This window comes from Pongo pygmaeus, chromosome 3, assembly GCF_028885625.2.
Source record: "Pongo pygmaeus isolate AG05252 chromosome 3, NHGRI_mPonPyg2-v2.0_pri, whole genome shotgun sequence".
In the NCBI taxonomy this organism is placed as follows: Eukaryota; Metazoa; Chordata; class Mammalia; order Primates; family Hominidae; genus Pongo; species Pongo pygmaeus.
This window is the reverse complement of record NC_072376.2, coordinates 197286183-197301390: the sequence shown is the minus strand read 5'-3', so window position 1 is coordinate 197301390 and position 15208 is coordinate 197286183. Positions and strand designations below refer to the sequence as shown.

The 15208-nt window shown below is 42.6% G+C and overlaps 1 protein-coding gene across 5 annotated transcripts in view; it reads right to left on the bottom strand.

The window, feature by feature from the left end:
* The window catches only part of STOX2 (storkhead box 2), a 171514-nt gene that overhangs the window by 91200 nt on the left and 65106 nt on the right, over positions 1 to 15208 (bottom strand). The window lies entirely within an intron of this gene.

Here is a 15208-nt window from a genome sequence, read left to right as displayed (position 1 = left end):
TGTCTCTTTCCCAGGCCTGGATCCCTGAAACAGCCCTTCCCTGGTCTCCATGCCCCGCTTCTTGCCGACTCCAATCCTTCTCTGCCTGCCACAGTGCAAATTTTTATTATATTACTCCTAGGTTGAACACTCTCTACAGTTTCTCATTTATTGCTTCTGAAGAGCATGCAAATTCCTTACCCTCATGCGTAGGGTAACCACACGTTCCCATTTGCCTGGGATGGTTGCAGCTTATGCCTGCTCTTCTCATGCAATTATTAATAGTGCCCTCTTCCACTGGCCCCAGCATTCCAGTTTACAAGGTCATCCAACCTACAAGGCACCTCCTGACTCACCTTACCCTACAGACTCACATTCACCTCGCACCACACTACCTTTACGGTATAGTGAACTCCTTTCAGTCCCTTTCTTTTACAATAGTCTGCATAATCTAAGTAAACAGGAGACTTGTGTCTTTCACTGTTCCTAGACACCTCGCAACTAATATATTGCTTGCATATAGACACTAGATATCTCTGAATAGATCAATAGAAGAGAGTACCAGGAATATGGTAGCTCCATAATTTTTTTGGTGGGGGGAGGCGGGGGGAAGGAGTCTTACTCTGTCGCCCAGGCTGGAGTAGAGTGGCACGATCTTGGCTCACTGCAACCTCCACTTCCTGGGTTCAAGTGATTCTCCTGCCTCAGCCATCCAAGTAGCTGAGACTACAGGCGCATGCCACCATACCCAGCTAATTTTTGTATTTTTAGTAAAGATGGGGTTTCACCATGTTGGCCATCCTGGTCTCAAACTCCTGACCTCAGGTGATCTGCCCACCTTGGCCTCCCAAAGTGCTGGGATTACAGGTGTGAGCCACCATGCCCAACCAGTAGCTCCATAATTAATATATTATAGTAGATGATAAATTAAGATCTTCTGAGAAATTAAAAGAAAAATTACTCAACAAGCTAGGCTTTGGGTTTAACACAATCATCTTAACAAGAACAAACATGACAGTTTCTAGATGAATATTTTTAAGACTTATTTTGATACTAACAAAGACACTTTCATTGTCCCCCAATAGAAATTTCTATTTTAACCAGTATGGCTTATGCTCAGCCTCTTTGATTTGAAGATATCTGTAGAAATAACATATGATTCTGGGAATATCATGCAAGAAAAAAAGAAAACTTGTAGATCTAGATCAGTATTTCAACTGATATTGAGGTTATTCAGAAATACTGACTTACAGCATCCAAAAAATATGACCTCTTCCTCCAAAACAGAGGGAAAGAAATATAGCTTCATATTATTCTATTAAGCTTTAGAACAGAATATTGAAGGTTAACTTCCTTCTTGAAACAAGTTATGGCCAGAGCAGTGGCTCACCCCTGTAATCTCAGCACTTTGGGAGGCTGAGGCAGGAGGATGGCTTGAACAAAAGAGTTGGAGACTAGCCTGGGCAACATAATGAGACTCCGTCTCTAGGAAAAATTAAAAAAAAAAAAAAAAAGGCATGGTGGCACACACCTGTAGTCCCTGCTACTTGGGAGGCTGAGGCGGGAGGATCACTTGAGCCCAGGAGTGAGGCATGATCGTGCCACTGCACTCCAGACTGGGTGACAGAGTAAGACCCTGTCTCAAGCAATAAAAAATAATAACAAAATAAAAATAAAAAACTTAGCTGGGCTTGGTGGCACACGTCTGTAGTCCCAGCTACTCTGGAGGCTGAGCTGGGAGGATCACTTGAGCTCAAGAGTTTGAGGCTGCAGTGACCTATGACTGTACCAGTGCACTCCAGCCTGGATGACAGGGTAAGACCCTCTCTTAAAAAAAAAAAAAAAAGTTGGCCTGGTGTGGTGGCTCACGCCTGTAATCCCAGCACTTTGAGAGGCCGAGGTGGGCAGATCACAAGGTCAGGAGATCGAGACCCATCCTGGCTAATACAGTGAAACTCCGTCTCTACTAAAAATACAAAAATTAGCCGGGCGTGGTGGCGGGCGCCTGTAGTCCCAGCCACTCGGGAGGCTGAGGCAGGAGAATGGCGTGAACCCGGGAGGCGGAGCTTGCAGTGAGCCAAAATCAGGCCACTGCACTCCAGCCTGGGCGACAGAGCAAGACTCCGTCTCAAAGAAGAAGAAGAAAAAAAAAAGTTATATAGCTAGGATAATTGGTTGTAATATTTTCTTGCTGTACAAAATTATTCACAGAGCAGTGAACATAACATCAACAAAATAGCTGTTGTACCTCAGAAATACATTTATCTGGGAGCTTGTCGATGCTGTGGCCCTTCAACATACGATGCTGCTAAATGGTCCTTTTTTTTTGGTTTTATGTGGAATGGCAGTGAGAAGTGAGAGTTATGAATCCCCTGCAAGAGCCTCTTTGTTCATTTGGTTTTAATGTTTACAAAAGGCTCAGAAGAAGCCGGTGTGATCTATGGCCAGAGATTCAATCACTTTCTCAGTCTCACTTAAGGTGTTTGAAATATACCCAATAATCAGTCGGTTATTGTTATAAATTATGTCCCCATAGTTCACTCAGGTATGGCAATGAACCAACATACTACACGTAATGTCATATAAAGAGAAAATGTGTACTACTTCCAAACCTCCAAACCTAGACCATTCTTTTCCTTGAATTCCTAACGCATTTATCTAAATCTTTACTGGATTATTCAAAGGAATGCCAATATCACCACAAAATCAAAAACAGCATAAAATATCTGATTTAATGATAGCTATGTACTTGATACTTGGGACACAGCTCTGAACTCTTTTGGTCTCATCCTGTATGATGCAGAAAAAAACCAGCCATGAGCAATGGAGAGGCCCCAAGACTTCAGCAAATCTCCATGTTTTTAATCATGACTAGATCTCATGTAATTTTCCCAATAACTAAAAATTTTAAGTTACTGCCTTATATCTTTAAAGATGATGTGTATTAAAATTAAGACGGCAAGTGAAACATACTCATCTGAGGAATTCTCGAGACGGTTAGAGGAGATACGTTTTCGGGGCTTGGGTTACATCACAGATCTGAACCATCACCAAGTTTTGTATTTCACACTTTATCCAAAGCTTCTTTTCCTTTGAGTAAGAGCTATGACTTTCTCAGACATTGTTATTTTCTCTTAATTCTTATCACCAGCAGCTGTGGTAGGCTGGTGTTCTTTTCAGGACTATTTCCAAAAAGAAACCAAGTTTTTTTGTTGTTGTTGTTTTGTTTTTGTTTTTGTTTGTTTTTTCCTGAAATGGAGTCTCACTGTCGCCAGGCTGGAGAGTGCAGCGGTGCGATCTCGGCTCATTGCAACCTCCACCTCCTGAGATACTAAGTTTTTAATCCCCTCCTGTCTCAGAACTTTGAGAACAGGCCCGTGGAGATACACTGGGTTGGCAAGAGTGCCAGGCTCAGCTGGCTCACTGGGTTACTGATTCAGGTCCACGCTCACAGGACATGGGATTAAAATTTTTATGCCTCAGCAAAATTGCAAGTTTGTCCTAGACCTCCATCCTGATCACCCATTAATAATTGAAATCTCCAATAAATCCTTGAACACCAAGGCTCTCCTCTGTTATTCTCTTCACCGTATTCTCCAGCTGAAAGATACGTTTCTCAAGAATCTTGAAGGGGGCAAAATCCAAGCTCCTGCAGACACTGAAGTAGGCTTTTGTGTTTGTGTGGTTTTTTTGTTGTTTCATTTTGTTTTAAACCCAACAGTTTATTATCTTCTGCATAGAAAGGAGACCACTGGGGCTATAAGCATTTTGTGGGCAGCTCTGGGAAGGTGCAGAGATGAACAGGAGGGTACACCAGATACAAAATGCCCCCCATGAGGGCTCCTCATCCTCACCCACATGAAAGACACAAATGCACTTAAAACAGATGACCTAAACTGAACACCAATCTGTTGGGGAAAAAAGCTGCCACAAAGCCAATAAGCAAACAATGCAAAACGGAACCATTGAAATAATACACCAGGGATCCTTAGCACCTCTGTTCATCTGGAAAAATTCTGCAGTTGTATCCTCTCTGTTGGGTAGCCTGACCATCATGTTGGTCTTATCACAGCCTCTGCAAGACCATCCAACCACAGCAAGGAGGGGCGCAGAGACAGGTTTGTTTGCTGGCCACTTGGTGGGATGCCTGGGTGCCCTGCTGAGGGGTGTGCTCACTTACCTGCAAGTGGAGAAACAGGGTAAGTCTGTCCTCCTCCTAAGCAAGAAGAGAGAGCAGACTGACAGTGGCTCCTCATAGATGTACAGCCCTGGGTAAGTCCCAGAAAGGGCAAAACAAGGCAATTATTAGAATGTCACACCAGCATTCACGCACCCTCCTACCTCCTATCAAAAACATCAGTTGGCAACCTCCTGACCATTAAGTCCTAATGGGTCCTTCCAGCTCAGTAACATGTGCACTGAAAAAGTACCACATCTAGCCTGCAAAGCAAATCTATTTTAAACACACTATTTAAAACAGCTCCTATAGGTCAGGGGAGATTGTAATTACCGGCAGTTAAGTCTTTCCCACCTCAAAAAAAAAAGACCCCAAAAGTTCTCAGAAATAAATGACCCCTTTTTAGAGGCCCAAAGCTGCTTCTTGCTAAACTGACACTATAAGCTTATTAATAACAATAACTGTTCACTGTTATGGAGCACATAACATTAAATTAAAGATTGCTATCCTCAAGGTTTTACATTGATGAAGTCATTTGATCCTCAAACAATCCCATGAAGCAGGTGCTGCTATTGTCCCATTTTACACATGAGACACAGAGGCCAGGCATGGGGGCCAGGCTACACAGCTGGTTCCGTGCAGAGCCTGTGCCCAAACTCAGCCAGCCTGCTCCCACATCCGGGCCTCAAGCCACTATTTGGCGTTGGCTCTGCTTTCAGAAAACCAACTGAAAAGTCTACATGTGTGCAAAGAATCAATAACTGGCTAGAAAAGCAATCAGAGTCAATGAGGAAATAATACTCATCATGATGTGTTGTTTTGATCCTCCCGAATGCTGCCATTTTTGCACCAATAGCATTTTTTCCTTTCTGTTAAGAGTAGGTTGATACTTTACTCTTTGCCCAGTTTCCATCTCCTAAATTTTTTACAGATCTGGTTAAAAAACACTATTTGCGGTCGGGCCCGGTGGCTCACGCCTGTAATCCCAGCACTTTGGGAGGCCGAGGCGGGCAGATCACCTGAGGTCAGGAGTTCGAGACCAGCCTGGCCAACATGGCGAAACCCCGTCTCTACTAAAAATACAAAAATTAGCCAGGCGTGGTGGCACGTGCCAAGTCCCAGCTACTTGGGAGGCTGAGCCAGGAGAATTGCTTGAACCCGGGAGGTGGAGGTTTCAGTGAGCCGATATTGCGCCACTACACTCCAGCCTGGGTGACAGAGCAAGACCCTGTCTCAAAAAGAAAAAAAAAACCCACTTTTTGCTTTACTCTAATTATACATTGGAGGATGAAGTACTAAAGGTTCGTCCTAAGAAAAGTTAGCAGATCCAGATTTGAATCCTAGCTCTGCCATTAATTAGCTAGTAATGTTCAACCACAAATTCTTTATCAGTAAACTGATATAATTATAATACCAACCTCAGAGAATTGGGTGTTGTATTAAATGAAAGAATATCACTGGCTCCTATTAGGGCCTCAATAAGTGGAAAACATTATTATCAGGAATTCTAAAATATTCTTTGGGGAAAACGACATGTTTCTTACTTATTTCTTCTTGGATATTTACTTATTTATCATTTTGAGTGTTTATCTTGAATGCTTTATATTTTTTATTTTTATTATTCCCTTATCTTATTTTCTTAATTTTTAAAATCTGCACCTTTTAATTTATCTTGAATGTTTTATTTCTTTATCTTGAATCTTTATTTGTGTATTTTTCCTCTTGAATTTTAAAAACACATCTGTTCTCATATAGGTGATGGAAATACAGATTTCTTTTTTAAAAAGAAAAAGACTCATGTGTCATTAAGGATGCAGAATTACTTGGTTCTCCCATGTAATAAAATTTCATGTTAATTTGAAACCTAACAATTTGGAGTTTGGAGATGACGGGATAGGGCCAGGTTAAAGGTTACCTTTCCTTTGGCTAGGAGAAATAACTGGCATAAATAAAATTTCAGGGCACCATATCAATGATTCAAGAAGAAAAAAAAAACCCTGTTTTCAAATATTAAAAGGAGCAATCTCTTAGTAGAACCATTGATATGCTAATTATAAATAATTTATCCATTCATTAGATAGCCTGAGGAGATGAAAGTAATAAGACTGCATTCCATTGAACATTCTATAAAATTTAAATCTTTCACTTATTTAGACAGGTCTTCCTCCCAATTATCCCAAATTAGTGCAATTCTAGTCCTAGTTATATGTATTACATTGTCTAGTGGAACATTATATACACAGCAAGTCACATCTGACAAAAGCTTAATTAGGTGATCAATTTTTCTTGACTAGAGCTTAAGAAGAGCTCAAGTGTCCTTCAGAAATAATTCTTCATGATAATAGACTCCAGTTGGAATTATTCTTCAAGCAACTTTGCAAGTGTGCCAGGGGAGGGGCCGGGGAAGGGGGCTCATCCCTGTAATCCCAGCACTTTGGGAGGCCAAGGTGGGAGGATCCCTTGAGCCCAGGAGTTCAAGACCAGCCTGGGCAACATAGCAAGACCCCAACTCTACCTAAAAAAAAAGTGAGTTTGAAATGACAGTTTGTGATCAAGATTCAAATTTTCACCCATTGTACCTCTTTCAGTTTGGATTCCTTTTCTGAGTATTTAGACTACCATCATTAGAGAACCATTCAGAATATTAAGGAGTATCACATACCAAACCTGTGCTTCCACCTTCTCATATACCAAACCTGTGTTTCACTAGGAACAAACCCCCAAAGAAGACATCCCATCAGGCCTGGCTTCATTCGAAGGTTACAACACGGGGAGAAAAAGAAACCTCACCTTCCTCATTACTCTAGATCCTTCTACTTGGCAAAGTGTTAAAACCTAGAAAAATCCAAATGTTTGGTATTCCCACTTTTGCACTCAGATTATAGAGCACTACATGTAAAAATCGCTCTGTCACACAAATTAAGGCCACCACGAATTCACGGTATCCGGCCTCAGCAGGCCTCCCTAAGACTCTCCAAGGGAGGTCTACACATGTACCTTCTGACGCCAGCACAGCTGTCTTGACTCTGGTATCTTGCCCATGACCTCTTCCAACTCTTGCAGCCAACTTCCTGCTTCCAGGTAGAGACAGGCACCGCCAGGCATGGAATTCCTGAACATTCTGGCCCTGTCACCCTTGTGAGCCTATCTCTATCCACCGCCTGCCTATCAGTTTCTTCCTCTAGGCCCTACCATCCATTTTCCACCCTGAGACAGGGCCATCTCCCTCTCATGCAAATCCCAACATGTCACTCCCCTACCTCAAGTCTGTCTGGGACTCATTAAGCTCAGAATAACCTGACAGCTCCTCAGCTTGAAATATAAGGTCCTCCTGGGTCCCAGCCTCTCCTCTCTCTCACCTTGTCTCTCTCATCTGCTGGCCTCTAGAGGGAGGGCACTGCCTGGGAGACTCCTCCTGTCTCCAGCCTCTCTTGTCCTTTCCTGCTGGGCTGCCTGCCCCTCCAAGGGCAGACACGGGGCTCCTGTGCCTCCTCAGAAGTCCTTTCCCATGTCCTAGTCTCTGTGGGGTCCAGCCCCCCTTACTCAGCCCCCATCATCACCCTCATCCCACTGTCCCGCAGTGGTTTCCTGTATATCTCCAGCCAACTGTGGGGGCCTTCAGGGCAAGAATGGATCCTGACTCTCTAATAAGACAAGCACACGTGTCAAGGCCCTGACACAAACAGGCAATGCTGGTTTGCTAAAGGTGTGAGGAAGCAGTGAGGATCTGAAGGAAGGAGCTGAGAGGCTCCTGTCCTGGACAGGCAATTCCAAATCAGCGGCTACCAAACCTAACTGTACATCAGAATCACCTCGAGAGCTTTTAAAATATAAAGTTCTGGGCCCCATCCCAAGCTACAAATACTTCAGAATGAGGCCAAGATGTGTATCTGCTTAACAAGTTCCCCAGATGATTCTGCAGAAGGAACCAACTCAATGCTGGTCCACAGATGGTGTCTAGGAACCACAGTCTACAGAGTGTTCCTACTTTCTGGAGGGCACATCTAGAACACAAGGACAGAGTCAACTCAATGCTGACCCTGCCGAATGCAGCCTGACAACTCCATGCCACACCCCTCCCAGCCCCGGGGAAGGACTCATCTGACACCTCACTTTCTGCAGCTCACCCCCAAAGATATTCTAAGCTCTTCACTACATTTTAAGCAACTTGGGAAGGGCCCATATGGTTACATCCCACAGCACTACCTCATAGCACACACTGCAAACGGGATAAAACTTAAATAATTAAAGTTTACTTTGCCTGTATTTAAATATTTCCCTCGCTTGGAAAAAAATAAGAAAAAGTATTCAAATACAAGCACAAGAAACTGGGAGCACTTTTGTTGATCAGCTCTGCCTCTGTCTTCCATGTTGGTTACTAATCAGGTGACAGTGGCCTTCTAAGAAAGACTCCGGCTGATCATGTTTCTCTGTGCAGCAGACAACACAGAGATCACTCCAGTTTTCTTCTAACTTCTCAGAGAAGACAGATCATCCACAGCATGGAGCTATGAGTGTACTTCATAACATACATGACTAAGAACACACATCCATTAGGATGGCTACTATCAAGGAAAAAAAACAGAAAATAACAAGTGTTGTCAGGGATGTGGAGAAATTAGAACCCTTGTACACTGTTGGTGGGTATGTAAAATGGTGCAACCACTGTGCAAAACAGTTTGGTGGTTCCTCAAAATAAGTTAAACAGAATTACCATGTGAGCCAGCAATGCTACTTCTGGGTATGTACATAAAGGAACTGAAGGCAGGGACTTGCCAGTTCTTTGTACACCTGTGTGCACAGTAGCATTCTTCATAAGAGCAAAACAGTGGGAACTCAAATGTCCATCAACAGATGAATGAATAAACAAAACATGGTACATGCGGGCAATGGAATACGATTCTGCCTTAACAAGGAAGAAGATTCCAACACACGCTACAACATGGATAAAACTTGATGATATGCTAAGTAAAATAAACCAGTCACAAAAGGACAGATATTTTATGATTCTACTTAGATGAGGTGGGGTAATCAATTTCATAGAGACAGACAGTAGAATGTGGTTGCAGGGGATGGGGGTAGGGAGGACCGGGAGTTAGTGTGTAATAGGTACAGAGTTTCAGTTCTGCAAGATGAAAACAGTTCCCAGGATACACCCTGATGTTGGCCTCATGACAATGTGAATGTACTTAATACCACCGAACTGTACCCTTAAAAAGTTAAGATGGTAACTTTTGTGCCAGGCACGGTGGCTCACATCTGTAATCCCAGCACTTTGGGAGGCCGAGGCGGGTGGACCACAAGGTCAGGAGTTCAAGACCAGCCTGGCCAAGATGGTGAAACCCCGTCTCTACTAAAAATACAAAAATTAGCCGGGCGTGGTGGTGGGCGCCTGTAATCCCAGCTACTTGGGAGGCTGAGGCAGAGAATTGCTTGAACCCAGGAGGCGGAGGTTGCAGTGAGCTGAGATCGTGCCACTGCACTCTAGCCTGGGTGACACAGCGAGACTCCATCTCAAAAAAAAAAAAAGTTAAGATGGTAACTTTTGTGTTATGTGTTTTTTTTTTTACCACAATTTGAAAAAGTAAGTTTAAAAAAATGCATGACTAAGCATGAATCTAAACAGTTAAAATAATATTTGCACCTGAGGAACAAACTATTCATCTTCTCAAAGCACCAGGGAACAGCAAATTTGAGGAAAGTCATCTAGCTCAGATGAATGCAATTTCTATACATTTAATGTGCTGTAAGTCATTAAACCCTTTGCTTTAAAGAGGTAGTTTACTAATCAAATCTCTCCCAGAATATCATCAGAAAGAGGAAGACAATAAGAAGTTAAGTAGACATGCAAATAATTAAGAAATTCTCATCTTAGGAAACTGAATACAAGTGTTTGACCTTTTTCATTTTACGAGTTTATCCTTTGGTGTATTGATTCTAAAGTTAAAAATACAGAGAAACTATAAATCATATTTTTAGTTAAAAGCTGACAACTTTGTGTTATATTCTTTAGTATACAGAGAATTTAAGTGTTAGCTAGTTAGCTAGCTATGAAGTGGGAGTAACAGTTCATAAAAGATATCATTTTTAACTATTATATATTGTTTAAAAGCAATTTTGGTCTTTTAAAAATATATACTGTATATCATAAAGCTTTGCGACTGTTCTTAAATGTTCTAAAGAGCTGGGATTTCCTTTATTTGTATTATTTTAAATCTTATACATTCCAAGGATTATGTAGGTGCTAGATTTTGCAAGTCCTCCTACTAACAGAACTGAATGAAGCTTATGTTTTCATATTACCCACATTCACTGGGTTGCCATGGGTTACTGAACCCATCCTCCTGGACCACTGAACCCATCCTCCTGGACCACTGAACTCATCCTCCTGGACCACTGAACCCATCCTCCTGGACCACTGAACCCATCCTCCTGGACCACTGAAATGCTGGAGGAAATTGTAACGGATTTTCTCAGAATGAGCTCCTACAGGGAGTCACAAGGACACTTTTTTTGTTTTCCCCCAAATGGAAGATTTGTAATATACATCTAATGTACTCTAAACCAGTTCACTGACTCTTATCAAAGATATAGTTGGTTTACCCAATTTTTAACCATCTATACTTTTTAATCATATTCAACAAAATTCCTAGTTTATTAATTTCTTTCTTGATTACCTTGAACTTGATTTTATCTTACACCATGCAAACCCATAGAACTTCTTCTTTGCCCCCAGTTCTGTCATTTTGAATTACTGTGCCAGGTACTGTCAAATTGTTCAGTTATTTGGATCCTAGCCTACTGCTATCCTCATACATCCTAGCCTACTGCTATCCTCAGAATAATGTTCAGTCTAACTCTTACAACAACAGATGTCAGAAATTAGACTGTGCTAAACTGAATGCTTCATCAGCAATTTTTCATAACCAAAAAAGTCAAGAAAAATACAAGAGAAAATGAGTAAGCAAAAGAAAATGATTTGCAAATGAATGAAATTATGTTTATGTTTGAGACTTCTTTTCATTTGATGTTTCAAATTTTGTTGTCAGGTACCTTTGCACTAAATGCCTTAAGACCCAGGAGTTGTTCGGTTCCAACTATCTCATCTTCTCCAAGAATCAGGGATGTTCACTGCATGATTGACAGCTCATGATAACACTGAGCCAATTAAGACGACTAAGGAGCTCACAACGGCATTACAATGGCATTTGAAACCCACTCTAAGGTGCTAAAAAGAGGAAGAGGAAGAAATAGCAGCAGGGAAACACTCAGCAAATCCCCCAGCCCGCCCCTTGCCAGATCTTAGGAGGCTTTATTGTTCTTCGGGTAAGGCAAGATAATTCTCAGAAGAATCTCAGCTGGCTAAGAAGAGATTATTTTTAAATAACATACACAAATATTTAGGGTTAGACTTGTTAGAATACGCAAGGAGCCCTAAAATCTGCTCTCTCATTACAGCACAGGCTTCTACAGTGGGGTCCACTTAGAGGAAGTACAAGATGAACCACTGCGGGAATGAAACAGTATTCAATACTTTATTTAAAAGTAAGAAGGCTGGGTCTGGTGACTCACACCTGTAATCCCAGCACTTTGGGAGGCCAAGGCGGGCAGATCACTTGAGGTTAGGAGTTCAAGATCAGCCTGGCCAACATGGTGAAATCCCGTCTCTACTAAAAATACAAAAATTAGCTGGCTGTGGTGGCAGGCCATCCCAGCTACTCGGGAGGCTGAGGCAGGAGAATTGCTTGAACCCAGGAGGCGGAGGTTGCAATGAGCCAAGATGGTGCCACTGCACTCCAGCCCAGGTGACAGAGCAAGACCTTGTCTCAAAATAAAAATAAAAATAAATAAAAATAAGAAGTTATTTTACCAACACTGAACATGATTAAAAGTATACAGATGAGTATGTGAAATCTCAGTTTTCTGAAATTTTTTTACATTTGTGTTGCTAAAATATTAATCAGTGGCACCCTTGCAGGATTGCTGTGAGGACTAAACACAGCAATCACAGTTACACAGGTACCAACGTACCAAGTACATGCTCAATAAACAATGGTTTCTGCCCAGGTCCAGTGGCTCATGTCCATAATCCCAGCACACTGGGAGGCCAAGGCAGGAGGACTCCTTGACCCCAGGAGTTTGAAACCAGCCTGGGTAACACGGCAAGACCCAGTCTACAAAAAAATTTTAAAATAGCCAGGTATGGTGGTAGAGAACTCTAATCCCAGCTACTTGGGAGGCCGAGGTGGGAAGATTGCTTGATCCCAGGAGGTAGAGGTTGCAGTGAGCTACGATAGTACCACTGCACTCCAGCCTGGGTGACAAAGTGAGACCATCTTAAAAAACAATCCCAATAACGACAATGGTTTCCTTCCTTAGGGGAAAGGGAGCTGAGGGTAAAGAGGCCCCTTTTCCATACTGACATTTCAGAAGCACACCAGAACTCCACTATCATGTCGGAAGCATGCTCTCAGACTGTGCTTCCCAGGCCTGAGCCACTGCCGAGCTTAACAGACATCTCCCAGGGGGGCCTGACTCCACGACTGCGGAACCATAAACCCCACCTCTAGCTGGCCCACAGCACCAGTCCCAGCCCAAGCACACTCCACCGGGCTGCCCTGGAGAGGAAGCCTTGCACGCATATGGCTGCATCTCACAGCGGAAACCTCCATTTCTGGCCCTTAGGCCAGGATGGTACACTACTATTCACTACGCCTCTGGCATCCCAAACAAACATTCTGTGTAACTCTCCATGTGTTTAAATCACCCACATCAAGCAGCGTACACCATATGGAAAAACAAGATCTGCATGCTCCAGAAGCTATGCTTTGACTAAAGAAAGCCAATACTTGTGGAATCATAAGTAGAAGAGGCTTTCCAAGTTCAATTAGTTGGGCATAACCATAGAAAGCAAGTTACTTCGTACCGTTTTGGTTTTTCTTTAGTTATCTTTCCCTTGATTTGAAGGAAGGGAAAGGATATGTTGCAAATGAATAAGTAACACGGAAACTCAGGGGTAGATGCAGCAAAGGTGGGCAGCTTTGAGCTCCCAGATCCTGGCTGGTGCAAAGGTTCACAGGAGGTGTGTGCAGGAGGGAAAACCCACTCTGCTCCTCCAGCTCAGGCTGTCATCCCGGAGCCCCAGGCCTGGCTGCCAAACCGTCTGCTCGTAGCAGCTGAAATATTAACACATGTGAAGAGTGGACCTCCAATTCTAGCACCCTCCTTTATTTCCTAAGCAACCCGGAGGCCGTGCTGACCTGAGATTCCACTGGGCCCATCACTACTTTTATAAACTCACCGAAGGAGGAGCATGCACTTGCTTGGCAGGAGAGAGCCTACTGGCTTTACTTTCAAAACTGGCCTTGAAAGATGTCCCTTCATTTCACAGCTTTCCCCTCTCAACCGTGCTTCTGCGAGATTCGTTTTTATGGCATATGCAAACATATAAACACGCAGCTGAACTCGCAGCTCAGAAGGAGAGTTTTCTCCTTTACCTTCAACTGAAAAGTCAAAATAAGTATCTCAGAGTAAGCTATGTCTGATTATATGGGACACAATTTCCCTGATTTTAAGTAGAGCCAAGTTCTCTTATATTCCACGGGAACACTGACTATACTGACTGCATGGTGATTCTCTACCATTTTTCCCTAGTTGGAGGTTCAAGGACAAATGAGCCCACTTAGATAAATGAATAATTCTGTGAATTTCCTTAGCAGAGCACATACCAAAATCAGTAAGAAATGGAATACTTGATTTCTGATAAATGAGTACCAAATATTAGGCGAAGAATCCCATTTAAAGCTGCTTTTAACTCTATGCAGCACTAGACAAGTTGCCCGCTGGCTCTCTTCTTCTGCATCCTCAGGTGCAAAACACTTAGAAACCAGTCAATCCTGTATAGTTCTGTTCCAAAAGAAATAATAGTAGCAAAGATGTATTAGGTTCTTACTGTGTGTCAGGCACTATGCTAATTATTTTGATTGCATTTGCTCATTTAATCCACATAAGAACCATAAATTAGATACTATTTTATCCTCATCTTAAAGATAAGAAAACAGAGGATAGACTGATAACATAGATTGTTAAGATTTCACAGCCAGCAAGTGGGTGCCAGCACCAATGTATGAATGTCTGATTTCACAGCCCTAAATCACAGTGCTGCCTTACCGCATAAAGGCATTTGATGAACATAGACAGAAGCCACTCTCACAAATAAGGAAAAATCCACTTGACACTATGGCCATCTTCACTGTTCTGCTCTCTGGGACTTGTTCACTCTCTGGCTAAACAGTCTTTTTAAAAGCACTGTTAAAAAGTTATCCACATCTGCCCGTTGTCTACATTATAAATAGCCAGTTTGCAAGTGTGGGGAAAATATGTCCGAATACTTCTTTCAGTTATTTGAAAACCAATGGAAATGAAAATCCAAATGAGTTCACTAGGTTAACAGAACACCCATTCCAATCACAAGCTCTAGCATCTAATCTAAATGGAAGTTTTATCTTAGACGTTTGGTGAATTCAGAAGACACTGTTTTATAATTTCACCAAAGATCCATGCCAGAATTCTTAAAAAATCCTAAAACCAAAGTTCACATCTCTACAACCCGGTGATTATAGCTAAACTACCGCAGTTTCCTTCAGCTTCCTCTTTCGGGCCCCTGTGAGTGGGTCAAGATTACTGATCCATCACAATCACCCTAGTGGTTTCTTCCCATCAACCCCTGGGGCATCAACCATGCATATGGTTAGAGAAAGATGTGAAATACAGAATCCACTGAAGCCACTAGGAATGCCAGCAAGACCATGTGTCCCCGTATCTATACATTTAAACTGCTGTGTACCTGCTACACATCTGGCACTCGCTAGACACTGGGAGTACAAAGCCAAGTCAGACCCGAGCCATGGCCTGAAAGAGCTTCCAGTCTAGATGGAGGGTCAGACAAGAGAATGGCAGACGTGTTGGTTATTTCAGAGGTGTGCTGCCGGAGCACAGAGAAGGGGCAGCTCAGTCACACTCCATCAGGTTTCCTCAAGGAACTAAGTTCTA